The sequence below is a fragment of the Bombus fervidus genome, chromosome 11 (assembly GCF_041682495.2).
Source record: "Bombus fervidus isolate BK054 chromosome 11, iyBomFerv1, whole genome shotgun sequence".
In the NCBI taxonomy this organism is placed as follows: domain Eukaryota; kingdom Metazoa; phylum Arthropoda; class Insecta; order Hymenoptera; family Apidae; genus Bombus; species Bombus fervidus.
Window position 1 is genome coordinate 4,766,906 of NC_091527.1, and position 16,052 is coordinate 4,782,957.

Below are 16,052 nucleotides of genomic sequence, written 5' to 3' on the forward strand. Positions count from 1 at the left end.
TGTTTCTTGCAACCGGCGTTACAAACTCCGACGTTACTATCACTACATTTCTCAACGTTAATCGGATTCCTTGGTCTCCACACTTTACGACGCCAGTATCGGAGATCGCTTGTCTTGGTTTATCAAAAACTTCCGCCGCGAAGACACGTTGGCTGAGAGACGAGACGCGAGTGCCGCGACTACTCACGCGAGTCCCACAGTCGACTGACTATCATACAGCCATGTTGCAATCACGTCACCTTTGGCGCGATTATTTAATTCTAATATGTGTCTTTTATCAGCACGCGTATTTTTATCTGTTTGGCACATTTATATTTATCCTTGCTACACCCTTCAGAGCTGAATGGTATATGTAATAGAGGCGGGATGAGCGATAAAAGGGACATTTTTGTTTTCGAGCAGGCTGCGAAAAAGGCTTTTAATCGATAACATTGAAAAGGTTAGCCTATTAGGCTATGACTGAACGTGGTATGTATTAGTATTGAGATATGTATAATTTTGTGTGCTAGACTAGATTGACCGCGTAGTAGTGATACATGTATGTGAATATGAGTGTGTGGAAGTATGTGTGTGCGCGGCATCTCGAAAACAAGGGAATATAAACTGTTAACAGGTGAGACAAAGTGCTGAGACGCGTATAAATGTGTATCGACGAATATCCTTGAAATCGTTTATCAAATAACTTTATAACTATTTATATATAGATTCTAAATGTAAACTTAGTGTTCCTGTACCATTATTTTGGCAATTAAGATCCAAAATTACCAACAATTAGTAAACCTCTCTCTGTATTTATTACCCGTGTTATTTTTTGCCTTTTTAGAAAGCTGTATTTTGCGCCTTTCATAAGTTCACTGTATTGAATGGAACTTATCGATATTTATGAACGGAACGGTGTAATAAAACAGCATGATATGAGTGGTATCTTTTTGGATATCAAACTCGTAATATTATAACGAAATTTTCGTGACACTTACATATCTATTTAAAAGAAAAAAAGAATGATCGAATAAAAGAATAAAGAATAAACAGTCGAAAGCAAAATGTATTGCTTAAATTCATCAAAACTAACGGAAACATTGATATTAATTCATAGTGGAACTAAAAAAGCTTATAAAATAAAACCATCCTGATTGACGTAAATAATAAATTCATAAGCTTCTGTTTTGTTTCAACCAACAATCTTAAAGAATATTAAAAAATATTAAACAAAAGTTACCAGATATTTCACGTTACCATTCTTGATTAAACACCTGTTCTGATGTAGTACTAAAGAGGTTGATCGTTAATAACGCTATATTTCGCAAAAAGTTTCGACAAACTACCGAAAATGTTGCTTCTGATATAGAAAAAATTCAATCGTGCGTTGCATGAATGGCATTACAAAATAAAGAATTCGGAATATTTCCAATACTCCTTTCAATACGTGCCTTTTTCATCCATATGTCATCGTGCCTCTCCTCTAAAATAAGCTATGTACAGATTATTGTTATAGATAAGCGCTTCTTAAACTTTTTCCATTCGGGATCCTATTCTGTTCGGGAATATTGTACGCGATCTCAGTTAGATACATGAAAAGATACGTAAGATAGATTAAACCGTATCCTATTATTTAATCATTCAAGAGATGATTGATGAAATTTAAATAAAATTCATCGTTTTGAGATTAATCTTTCAAAAATAATAAAAATTAAGAATAATACTCTATTTATAGAAATTATAGCTCCAATTGAAGAAATTAAATTTCAACAATGATAAGAATCTGAATATCGTCTGAATATCGTCGAGGTATAGCTATTAATCCTAAAAAATGTTGTGGAAAAAATGTTACATTTACTCCGATAAATATAATAATAAATTAATATTTTAATTATTTTTGATTTAGTATTATACCAGTAATTAATGGATATCAATGGATAAATTGCAAATACTGCTCCTATAGATAAAACATAGTGAAAATGTCCTACTACATAATATGTATTATGTAAGATACTATCAATTGATGAGTTAGATACTGGATGTTAATAGATACTGATGATTACTCCTGTTAATCCACCATGATATGTTGCTAATCAGCTAAAAACTTTAATTCCTGTACGGCAATAATTATTGTAGCTGAAGTAATATAAGCTCGTATATCAACATCTAATCCTACAGTAAATATATGATGAGGTTAAACAATAAATCCTAAAAATCCAATTCCTAATATAGCATAAATTATTCTTAAATTACCAAAAGTTTCTTTTTTTCCTCTTTCATTTATAATAATTTGAGAAATTAATCCGAATCCTGAAAGAATTAAAATATATACTTCTGGATGACCAAAAAATGTATAGTATAGTAATAGCTCCGGCTAATATTTGTAATGATAAAATTAATAAAATTCCTGTAATACATACTGATCAGGAAAATAAATTACGTAATCGTTAAACGGTCCTTTGTCATATTTATGATTTTATCACTCATCATCGCTTGTTAGAACAAAATGCAAAGCATATCGACGAGACGAATGTGCTTGTTGATTTCGGAAAACAGAATTAAATGTTAGCTGGATACTTTTGGTATAACAGAGCATTTTTTGTATCTTGATTTTGCAGTCGATGATGATGAAAACGTCATTTCGCAATAGACACGTATAAAATGTCGTAATCGTGGTTAAGGCAATTTTAGAAATTCCTGGAAATTCTGTGTTAATGCCAAACGAACGACCAAACCCATTTAAATGATTTTTTAAGAAGCTGATGTTTCACGTCCATGTCGTTTTCAATAACTCAGTGAATTGTCTTATGATCCTTTAACGAGAGACGACCGGCATTTTTCATTTCACTGGTGTGTGGCAGTTGCAAAAATTTCCACGAACCCATTTGAGGCGGCGACAAATAGTTTAACAAGATCCAGTGTATACATAGTGACACATATTGCTTACATTCCATGATGTTGGTTTATTTCAGCAAACGTTACTTCAGCTCTGGTTACGCCTTCGTATAAATTTCCTCTCCTCTGTTACCAATGTGTTATCTGCTGTTAATACGTATAATGTACACAGAATCTAATAGTATATACAATATATAATGTAAACTAATTTACGTTGTATATTGTTATAAAGAAAAAGAACACTTTGAAGCATCTGAAAATATATTGTACTTTTAAAGGACATTTTTTTATCGAAGTATGTGCATTGATTTCGAAGTGGAAGATACCAGAAATTATACAATTCTTTTTAAGATGACAATTTCATAAAAATTGCAAATAAAACGTACAGTAGAAGAAAAGAAAGTTAATCGATAACTGAAATAATCTTTTACAAATTATCAGAACGTTACTCATTATATATAGAGATTAAGAGAGAATTATGTCAATCTCTCTAACGTTGGTTATCAGATATCAGTTTTCGAAGAGTTGGCTATCGATATCATTTTTGCAAAACGATAGATAAACTGAGTACATGCGGATGTTCTAAATGCGATAAAAATCCGCGTAATTTTTAATAATCTCAGAGTTTATCCACGTACATAAGGAAATTAGTATATTTAACGAATAATGGATCACATAGATGCCTAATTAATTACCTTTCGTTCAAAATTGCTTCGTATACGAACCAATTGAATTCTGTTTATCGGACTGTTTCATTACGAACGATTACGATCCTTCCATTAATTAGCTTCTACGTTTCTTTCGTACCCGTAAAGAAGTATCTAATTAAACGATGACGTTCGTGAAACAGAGAATGGAAACTCGCCATGTGAAATACCGGAAAGTTGAATATTTCCATAATACAACGGAAACTCGATTAATTATCCAAAAGCAATTTCCACGATCTCGAAGGATACACAGAAGCAGCGGTGAAATGAATTTCATGTTAACATTTTAATCTAAGCTCTCCTAAGGAATTTTCAAAATTCGATCGGCGTTTCGTACTCGAGACCAACACGCGATATTCCTTAGACGCAAAACGAAGCCGGTTTCCATCGATACGTGTCATTGGTTCCTTGATTAATCAGCTCATTAAACAGTAGAGCGTTACACATAGGGGAGAGTCGTACAGTACCGACAAAAACCTAAATAATTCTCGTTCCTACTCTTAGTTAACTGCGCTATAGACAATGCTATAAAAATTAATGAAAATTAAAAAATTGCAATTGAAATTATTGTCTCCTTTACTTGTCGTCCTTTAATGTTTGTTGGTATTCAAAAGTTACTCGTATGCAAAGTCGACGGTTTTTAGCGTATTTTACACCTGTGAGCACGTTACTTTGACATCATGCTGGCTTCTATCCATCATTCGTCTAATGCTAATAAGCGGAGCTGTTGGCTCTACACAAATGCACGTGGGTGGTGGCCACAACGCAGCGGGACCATGAGTCATGAATCCATGAGTATTAGTTTAGGTTGGAGCTGCGAAACGGCCGGTTACGTTTATTAAAATAATAAAAATATAAACTAGTATTCGGTGAAGTACGATTCAATTCAATGTTCAATTGCGAAGACCAATCGGATCGGCGGTTCTTAACATTTTGTTTATCAAAGGACCTCGTTCGAATGATTTTTCGTTATCGCGAACACTGGAGACTTAACTAGTCGAAACTCTAAACTCAGCATAGAAAGTAAACTAAAAATTTACAAAACGATAATAAAATCAATCTGGACGTACGGAATACCGCTATGGGGACAGCAGCAATGAGCCACATAAATAAACTAGAGTCGCTACAATCGAGGATACTGAGAACAATAGTCAACGCCCCATGGTATGTCAGAAACGAGGATATACGCAGAGACTTAAAAATACCAACGGTCAAAGAAGAAATCGACAGGTACGCAGAAAAATACAAGGAAAGAACGGCAACACATCGAAACCAGTTGGCTGCTGAAGCAAGCAAAACAGATAGAAAGAAGACTAAAAGCAAAATACCTCACTGACCTCACTAAAGAAATGAAATAGTCAAACTCGAAGATAGTATCCCGCTGGTGGTAGCCATCCACATGTTATTTAGCAATTAAGATAGAAAAATTTGCCAAATGTCCAGCTAGACAAATTATAAAGTACAAGTTAAATAATAAAATAAAATAAGAACTTGAGATTTAACTCAAAATTTAAATCCACATTATGCCGAATGTGTATAATTAAAACAGGTATCGACTGTATTTCGCCAACTTTTTTTCAGAGAAGAGATCTATTATAAGCAAATTGATACCGGATATTTTTTATTCGAATAATGTAATAACAAGCTGCGCGTGTGCGGACTTCGTGGCGCTCGGAGATCCATAGGCTAAGAAACGCTGAATCACATGATGAATAGAAGAAATATGATCGTAGTACGTCAGACTAGTCTGTAAAATACGCTAAAAATGCTCAATTTTACATATGCGTAATTCTCGAACCGCTGAATTCCTAAAATTAACATTTGTATTTTGAGATTCGACGCGTCGAAGACTGTCGAACGACGAATAAAAAGGACAATAATTTCATGTCCCTCAATAGAAAGTTACAACCCAAATAAAGGTACTGTAGTTCTAAGCAACGTACTTCTAGCATCGTTCTTTTCTCTTCAGTATCGCCAGAGTTCTAAGACGTCCAACGTTTACGTTGACGTTCCGCGCAACAAAAGTTATCTTTCATAGCTGATTTCTTATTCCTCAGGCAATGAAATAATTTTTTCATATCACGTACGTTGTCTCTAGACTATTAGGTACACACAAATGTCCTGGTCTTTCTAATTTACGTTGTATATTACGCACAGAGCCTAAGACTTTTCCCACGCGATTATCGTGCAGCACCGACCAGATCATTTAAAAACATCGTGGATGAATTATTAGTAAAACAGGTGAAAACCTAAAAAAGAAGATAAAAGACCAGTCTAAATTTTCTTTAATTTTTCCTATAGTTAAAATCCTTTCGAAAGAGAAAGCAAGTTAGAAGAAGAAGATAAGTAAGACAAAAGTAGCTTACCACAGAGGAAACTAGACTTTGATGAACAAGTCACTGAGTGCATTATTCACAAGGAATTATTCAACGAAGATTGGCAGCGATATATCAAATGGAAAGGTTTGTTTGGCTCATGTGTAGTGTACAGACTAAGAAAATGTGACAGAGTCATAAATTAGCGATAGAAAAAACCAAGGGGGCTAACGAACATCCAGCAGGCCATTGAAACAACAACGTAGAGAGTATTCCAGTGTCAAAAAACAGTAACAGCATGACTCCATAGGAGCCAAACCCATAGTATATAAACATTTTTATAATCAGCTTTCCACATTCTCTGTTCTAACACTCTGAACCGTCACTCTGTTGGATTCGTACAATAAATTTTGCTACTAAATATATCTAAATTTCAATTCTTTACATTATTTGTGAAACGTTCGAACTGCAACGCGAGGATATCACCGGTGATCTGTCAATTTCGTGATTTGTTGTGTCTCCTATGTGACAAGAACATCGATCAATCTACTTGTGATATTTGTGGACACGCCGAAATAGAAGTTCTATTTTATTTAAATGTTTCTTACTAACATTACTAATTACATAAGTAGATAGTTTAACGGTATTGGATAACAATTTTGCGTTCGTTGTCAATTACATCCGTTTTATCTTGGAGAATTATTGATCTTGACGATAAGATATAAGGAAACTATTTTTTCCCCTTTTATCAAGAATTATTTGCAATTACAAATTACTTGTTCCATATTTGACTTTTATCAAAAGTAGCCCAAGTTATACAACAGAAATTTAGATTGGCCGGTATTGTACGACTTTCGTCAAAAGATAGATAAGAGAAGATTCTCATATCCATAAATTCATTGATTCGTCGTGGCACGAAGAATTAAGAACAACGTTAATATTCGTGACCACTCCACTGGCTCATTGGCAGATGTTCCAGCTTAAGCGTGCAGAGTAAAATAATGCTAAATAATGCTATATAAGCCATATTAAAACCCGTTTGGACCTATGGGATCCAACTATGGGAAACAGCGAGTAATTCCAACATAGAAACTCTTCAACGAATTCAATCATAAGATTAAGTAATAGATATAACATAAGAATTAATAACCACCAAAACCCACTAGTTAATTACTTGGTACGACGGATCAGATCCGCAGGCTAAAAAGACATTACCCTCTAGATTTAAACATTAGATTCAGCTAGAATCAAACATATAATCATTTATTATTCAAGTTATAGTACCACACCAGAATAATTTACTTATGAGGTGGTCGTTGGTGAAGATGCCCACAAGAAATACTCTTGATTTTCAACAAAAAGTTTATTAAACTATTAACAAGCAACAGCCACAATTTACTTTCAACAATTAACGATTAACTATCAACAATAATTAACCATTAACGATTAACTCATTTGCATCATGGCCCTACTTAAGAGGACTAGTCCGTATCACCGCGTGTAGTCGGTCGTAGGTGTAGTAAATGACATCCGAATGCTTCATGGAGTTTATCGAAAATTTACTGTTCAAAACGATTGGTAGACAATGTTACTTCGCAAACATCGCATCTTACATTCTTTATAACAGAGGAAAAAAGTAAAAATTATTTATTAAAAAAAAAATTATTTAGATTAAAATGGAAATAAAAAAAGCAGTCGCAGCGCGCGTAATAATCCGCGCTTGATGATAGAAGATAGTTGTCCGATTGCGGAATAATCCGCGCTTGGATGCAAATGGATTAACTATCAAGAGTCAATAACCACGTATCTCTAATTGTGTTTGCTTCGCTATGACACTAAACCTTTCGCATTTCGCAGCTCGGGGTAGAATGAATCTTTGATTCGAAACCAAACGGATTCTTTCTTTGTTGCCCCTCGATAGGCACGCGTTTATTAGATGTCCGCGACGGTTGCCGCATATGCATTCTTCCGAATATTCGGCGAAAGATCCGTAGGGATATCGATGGTACATTAGGCTTGTCGGCCTTACGCTTTGAAGGTATAGCGCTTTGTGTCGCGGAGCCGTTGGAAAGTTCCGTGGTCGAGTGCCGCCACACTTATAATTCTCAATGAGAATTGATTGTAAACTTCTTCCAAAAAAAAAAAAAAATATTCGTGAGTGATTGAAACTTACGATACAATATACAAGGCCTCAAGTTAATGGATATTTTAAAAAATGTAATTACCTCCGCTTCGTCTGTTCTTTTCAAATTATCCTTTTACTACAGCTTTTTTTCTTTCGTTTAATTTTTCCTTTTACCTCAAACAATTTTCACGTTATCTTTATATCTCTGCAACCTTGTATTTTATTTTCAATATGCGTTCGTTTTGTCAGTTTACTTTAATTCCTTTCCGTATTCAGTAATTCGTGATTCTGCTTTGCTGCAACTTTTTAATTGCTACGCTACGAATTAATATTAATTAAAGAGCAACTCAACCATCAAATTTGGCTAATTCAAACAAATTTATTTCTATCGAAACAAGCAGTTAAGAGATTCCAGAACCAATTTTCGTTATAGAATTTCCTATTAAAGCAAATATGATTTCAACTAATTACAGATCTTTGATGTCGAGGTGGTAATTAATCAACCGTTGAGTTTCCATAATCAAATTAAGTCAAGTATTTTATCGACAGGAAACACGAAACTTTGACACGATTGAAATTGTTGTATCGCCTTTCGAAATTGGTGTTTCGAAAGATACTTCATCGGATTTTTGCTTAACATATGTATCGATAGTAAACGACTTAATAGCTGATTAATACTAAATCAAAAATGATTAAAAATTCAATTTATTATAATATTTATTGGAGTTAATATAACATTCTTTCCATAACGCTTTTTAGGACTGATAGCTATACCACAACGATATTCAGATTATCCTGATTCCTATTATTGTTGAAATTTAATTTCTTCTATTGGAGCAATAATTTCTATAAACAGAGTATTATTTTTAATTTTTATTATTTTTGAAAGATTAATTTCAAAACGAATTTTATTTAAATTTCATCAATCATCTCTTGAATGATTAAATAATTACCCTCCATTTCATCACTCTCTGTTGACAATGAAAATTCTATTGTTTCCTTTTCCCAAATATTTATCTTTATCCACAAAAGTTTGAAGCGTTTGATCTAACGCATGTTTGTATATAGTACAGAGTTCAACAAGGGTATTCTAGTATTTCTTTTGTTTTTAGATTTTTTGAGAGCGCAGAATACGGAAATAAACGATCCAATCTGTCAACAGATATTTGATCGTAAATAATCGTCAGAATTTTTCAACTTTCGTTCGCGATAATTCAATGGAACGTTCGCAACTCTTGACTTCTGTCCCTCGAAACTTTCTAACCGAAATACATCCAGAATTTCTCCGTTCGTCTAGCCAGACTTTCTTCAGCGGCTCGATCGATTCGAGACATCGTTTCGCTTGTGATTCAACGCGGATGGAAAGCTTTAATTAACTTCGGTCTGATAAATCTTCGAGGACGTATGAAACGAACGTGTTTCATAAGAAGATCGGATTGGCGTAATTCCTTGAAAATGTCCCGTGAAACGCCAGACATCGCACGTATGGTACTTTAAACTGTCGTAAGAAGCGATTGCTGGCACGAATCAAACGGACAGCATGTGATAAATATTAAATAAAATTAAAAAGTAACCTAACCTAAAAGTAAAAATAACCTAACATGATACAATGGCGTACTGCAAGCACTTGCTTTTCAAAAATTGAACTAAATATACGTTCATTTACAGTTGATTTTCCAACAATGTGGGCTATTTTTGTACACAGCCAAAAACACAATTTTTCTGTTATAACACGAAATTATATTAAGGATTTTTGTATTGTACTAATGTATCACGAAAAGCTTAAAAATAGAATAGGTGTTTATAATTATTCTCACCATTGTACAGATATTATATGCCAATATACAGTGGCTCACGAAAGTATTCAAACGCTTACACTTACAAATTTCAATTAATAAAATGAGATATACTAAACTAATTTGTTAAAACAATTTGGTATCTATAGTGTAGGATCTTATACTACAATTAGTTTATTTACAATAAATGTTGAAGCAGATGTTGATTAAACAGGAAACGATGGTTGTTTAACGTGAACTAATCACAATAACATATTATAATTAAGACAACTAGATAATTTGCAACTCTTGTCACCACGGATTCAAGTCTCTCGACAACGCTAGTGTCACACGCTCAAGAAGACCCTCAGACGCTCAGAAACAGTAATAGGATAGGCTAGACATCCTGCATACTACAGCCATCGAAACAATAACCAAATAGTAACGGAATAGGCGCCTCTGAGATATACCAACCCCTCCAGAGGGACTAAAACCTCAGTATAAAAACCTTCCAAAATAAGCGCTCGTCCCAGTCTGTTAAAACATTTTGACTCAGTCTCTTGTAACACTTTGAATCATTCTGCTGTAACACTTTGAACCGTAACTCTGTTGGATTTGCATAATAAATTCTATTATCATATACGAAATTCAATTTCTTCCTTATTCGTGAAACGTTCGAACTGCGACGCGAGGAGATCACCGGCGATCTATCGGTTTCGTGATTTCTTTTGTTTCTTGTGTCACTTTCTGGCTTCTCAACTAAAACTGCTGTTAATTCGTTTATCGTCCCTTAGCAACCTCTTGTCTTTTGTCTTTGCCTCATTCTTTTGTCTTAGCCCCACCACGCACATGCTCCGCAACCGCTTGTTTATAATTCATCCGACACCCACCAGGCCCCTCGTCCATGATACTATAATAGTAACGGGAAAGTCTCAAGATTACATCAGTCAAATTTGAAAACGATTCAATAATATAGACAGGAGTTATGATACATTTATTAGAAATATTTATGATAAGTGTCTCACAAAAGTATTCGAACGCTCTAACATTGTTGATAGTTTTTCATCTTCCTTTGCACCAAATGTAAACATCATTGCTAAATGAAAATATTGGTACCTTCACTTGATGTTAGGATATCGTTTCAGTAATAGTAACGTAAAAGTGTGCACAATAGTATTTAAGATGAATACCAAAAAGTCTGAAACAAAAGTGTGAAAGATATAATATTCCGATTACACGAGGACGGCAAATCATAGAACGAGATTGCCGGAATTGTGAACAGAAGCAAGTCCATAATAAATTATACCATAAAAAAGTCAAAGAATGAGGGAACACTTGCAAACAAAGCTCGATCAGGTCGACCAAGGAAAATAACTGGAAAAGAGGAGAAAGTTATCATTCGTGAATTAAAAAAAATCGTACTACATCCGCTCTTCAACTCGCAAGTATGGTAGTTGATATGTTTCATAAAGAAGTTCACTCGGAATTATGTCGACGAATTTTACGAAACAATGATTTTCTTGACAGAGTACCGCGAAACGAGCCATATATTAATGCGGTAAATCATAAAAAAAGATTGACTTTTGCAAAAACCTATATTAATAAAGATAATTCTTTTTGGGACAAAGTCATCTTTTCGGACGAGTCAAAGTTTAATATTTTTGGCTCAGATGGTCAAAATTATGTGCAGAAAACTAAATACGAAATTGCAAATTCGACATTTACATCGAACAGTGAAAGTGGATTGGTTATGGTGTGAGGGTGCATGGCTGCCAGTGGCACCGGAAATTTGATATTTATTGATGGAATATTTGATAAATATAAGTATTTAAATATTTAAAGAAATAACCTTAAATAAAGTGCTTGTAAATTAGGATTATTGGAAGATTTTTAATAAGCATACTGCTAGAATTATGAAAGAATGGATCGTATATGACACACCACACATGTTAATTACTTCATCGCAAAGTCCAGACATAAATCCGATTGAAAATTTATGGGCTGAAATCGAAAAAATATTAAATAGATTTCAGATAATCTCAAAGCAAGTACTGAAAGATAAAATTATAGAAATATGAGATTTAGTTGAGTGTAGTTTTACAAAATCATTGATTTACAGTATGGAACGTCGGTTGAAATACACTATTGCTGCTAAAGGTGGTCCAACAAAATATTGAGATGTCAATAGGAAGATGGAGATTATGTCAGTAAAATTTGAAAAGGATTCAACAACGTAGATAGGGGTTATGATAAATTTATTAGGAACACGCATTGTAACACGTTAGTCGCTCAGCGTGATTCGACTGTTTCCTTGCGAGGCCTAAATCCGACCGCTGGTACGCGGAATGTAAATAGAGCGACAAGCAGGAATTCATCGTTTATCACCTTCGATTCATTGTAAAAAAACGATTATTTATTTCTGAAATGAAGAAAGCGATAAACTTTCCAGTTGGAGTATTCCGAGGGATTTCATGGCAGATATCTCAGATCTATCGTTTAATCGAGAAGCATACTTGTGAGACGTACATCAGTGATTTTTTCATCCTCAAAATGTTCAGTAAACAGCGTGAATGAGTAGCGTGAGTCAGAAAGTGAGGAGAGTAGTGATGACGGAGTCTATAATTATTGTTCGAAGTGCCCAAAATCACCCCAAATGTGTTTGGAATGTTTTAACGAATACCATGCGATACAGAATAATGTAATATATTATCCAGAATATAAATTAATAAAAAGTATGGTATAATGTGTTTTTAATATTTTTATATTGTATATCCTATATATAATATTGTATATTTAATTAACTCGAACAAGAAGAGCGTCGCCATACTTTGGCGACGGGGTCCCCACGGAAGTATACCCGTCGCATAGATATGTGCGACGTGGTGATGAACGTGTTAACACGTTGACGCTGGCGCCGATATTCATGGTTTTCTCTGTGAGGCGGCGCCCGAATGCACAGTCTGCTTCGTGGGGCGGCGCAGCGTCAGATTAGACTGTCTGACACGACCACAATTTTTCAACTTTGACCTCAATTTATAGCAAAATTACAAAAGCCATGCGATTCCCGTTCGGTTTAATGAATTCTCTGGACTTCAACTAATACATTGATATACAATAGTTTGGCAATATCAATTTGCATATATCTATAAATGTTAAGTAAAGCTGACGGGACCAGCTTTGGTCCTAATTTTGTACTCTTTTCAATTTTTCTCAAAAAGTAGAGATCTGACGCGAATTCTGACCATCGCACGCAATTCTGTGAACATTTTTCTATAAGAGACGTTCATAGCGCGAATCAAAAAATTTTTCAATTCCGTACAGGAAAAAAAATAGTCATGCGTGTTCGCCGGAGAACGACGGCGCGCGTAAGGAACATACACAACGAAAATAATGTTAGATTACGTTAAATTTTTAAAATGGACTGACAAAAGGCCGGTATGTATGTTAGCTACTTCCAAAAATCACAGGTGTGTTATAATGTTGAGATAAAATAATATAAACCTATTTTGTACTACCTATTTTGTGAAATACATGTGTGACCCATTGTGATGTACACCGCCCCACAAACAAACTCGAGTGACCCATCGGTAGTGCACGCCGCCTCACGGGACAGACACGTATGACCCGCCGATGGTGCACGCCGGCGTCAACGTGTTAAGGTACATTATTTCGGCCATTCAAGTTTGCATATCTAAGCGTTCGAATACTTTCGTGAGCCACTTGTATACTTACATCATTTACACATATATTATGTTTATATTACGACGTGATGATCGACATACGACTGACCTCATGACAACAACGATAATAATACAGGCATTGTCTAGTCGATCGTCTTTTAGCAACGGTGATTCGCGTATTTTTTCCAACGCTCTCCGTTAGCCGTCTAGTTTGTTACAAAGTCACGGTTTACTACACGGACTACATGCATAGTACGCATGTTTTCTCGGAAACTCTCGCAATATTGACCGAGAAAAACATGCGTGCGTAAGAAAATCCGTGTTGTCGAGACCGGTGTTGTTCTACGGTCAATTGTACGTATTTCAGCCCGATGGCCCAGAAACTGGACTTGGTTCTACGTGTATACGAAATTGAACTAGTACAAATTTCTGAAAAGTTAACGTTAGGACGTTTAATTAGGTTAAGAAGGCAAAATTCTAGAAGATATTTCATTTTCTGGCGTGTCTGTTTCGCGACATTCAGAGAAATTTCCGAGCCAGTGATTCTTTTGCAGACGTATAATACACAGAAGCTGCAAGATTCGGAGATTCCAAGCCATACGAACGAACGAAGCTTGAATGTTCGCTTTACGTGGCTGAACTTACTTTGTCTCACGACCAAAGTAATCTGAAATTTCATGAATACCTAGCATCCTACAGAACACACAACCGAACCTTACTATTTTCGAATCAGTCGGCTCGGGAATAAAGCGATATCGTTGAATGTTCCAAAAAAAAAAAAAAAAAAAAAAAAAAAAACACCAGATGATATTGTTGTTTTCGTTTGCATATTTTATGCACTCTTGGGGTATTCTTAGGCCTATATTATATAAAAAAACATTGAAACGCGCGGACGACAAATGTTTACTTACTAAATGTTCCAAAAGATAGTTCGCCAGAATATTTCGCATGTATATCACGTAATACTGCGACAAGTCTACGACTTAAAAAGAACGATGAAAATCGTCGCGTCAGGTATGAGAAAACCTATGTATGTTTACACAATAGGTAAGCGTTAAGTTGATTCAATGTAACTCGAGTTACATAATATCAATTAATTCATTGTAACATATTATAGGATTTATTTATTCAGAAATGTTATTAGGTCGTCCAAAAAGTTTCTTTCGTTTTATAAGGAAATAATGAATGCACAACATTTTCCGTTTTATATTATTTTATCGAATTACGTATGATCCATTTTGTTCTATCAAAATAAAGATCACAATGTTCGACAGATTAGGTTTCATGTTTGTATAAACACAGGTGACCATGAATAATATTCCAATTCCAAACAAAGATTCAATCAGATATCTGCGCATGATTCTGGACAGAAGAATGACATGGAAACGACACATCGTAGACAAATCCAAACAACTTAAATTAAAATTTAAAAAATTCTACTGACTCATTGGCAGACGTTTCAACTTAAGCGTGCAGAGTAAAATAATGCTATATTAAAACCTGTTTGGACCTACGGGGTCCAATTATGGGGAACAGCGAGTAATTCGAACATAGAAATTCTTTAACGATTCCAATCAAAAACTCTAAGATCCTTAATAGATGCACCTTGGTATGTTACCAGCGAAACAATACATCGCGACCTTAAAATACTTACAGTTAAAGAAGAAATATCCAAATTCAGTAACAGATATAACATAAGAATTAACAACCACCAAAACCCATTAATTACCCAATTACTTGGCACGACGGATCAGATCCGCAGGCTAAGAAGATTTAGATATTAGATTCAGCTAGAATCAAACATACGATAATCATTTATTATTCACGTTATAGTACCACGCCAGAATAATTTATTTATAATTCTCAATGAGAATTGATTACAAACTTCTTGCAAATAAAAAAAAATATTTGTATAAAGATGTGTCGTTGTAAAAGACGTGTTTGTAAAAGAAAGACACTTTCCGGACAACCTAATAGAAATTAGGGTTTCCAATAAGTTCTATCATATATGATAAGTTTATTTATAGAAAGATCTATTTACAATGGATTAAACAGCAGACGATGATTATTTAACGTGAATTAAATACAGTAATGTGCTATAACTGAACAACTAAATAGATAATTCATAACTTACAACTAATAGTTTACAACTCATGACAACTCGGCAATTCAATTCTCCATTCCTCACAATTCGACTCTTAATTAACGACTGCCAATTAATTCGTCTTTCTCGCTTAAGCATTTCTTTGTCTTTTCTCACACCCTCACCACGTACTTGTTTCGTAATCGTCCGCGATCATGATCACGTCACGACGACACATTGATAGGGCGCTTGGCCCATTGAAGTTTCCCGACCCTTTCGGCCTGTCGGCACTCAGACTTTCTCGCCTTCATTGTTTATAGTTCATCCGATATTTCATAGGCAGTCTGTCTACGATACTACAATATCGATTAATTCTAACTCGATATGTACTTTTCGACCTTTCTGCAATTCTATATCTTTACAGTTCAATCTTGTTCGTTCTAGCAAACGACATTTCTAATACTCTAAGAGAATGCGTAACACAAAATTGAAA

General features: G+C 34.6%; 1 protein-coding gene and 1 pseudogene across 14 annotated transcripts in view; both read right to left on the reverse strand.

The window, feature by feature from the left end:
- Mtd (TLD domain-containing protein mustard) overlaps positions 1-16,052 on the reverse strand; it is a 302,520-nt gene that overhangs the window by 76,560 nt on the left and 209,908 nt on the right. The gene's annotated exons all lie outside the window — the stretch shown is intronic.
- LOC139992441 (cytochrome c oxidase subunit 1-like) lies at positions 1,624-4,570 on the reverse strand (annotated as a pseudogene).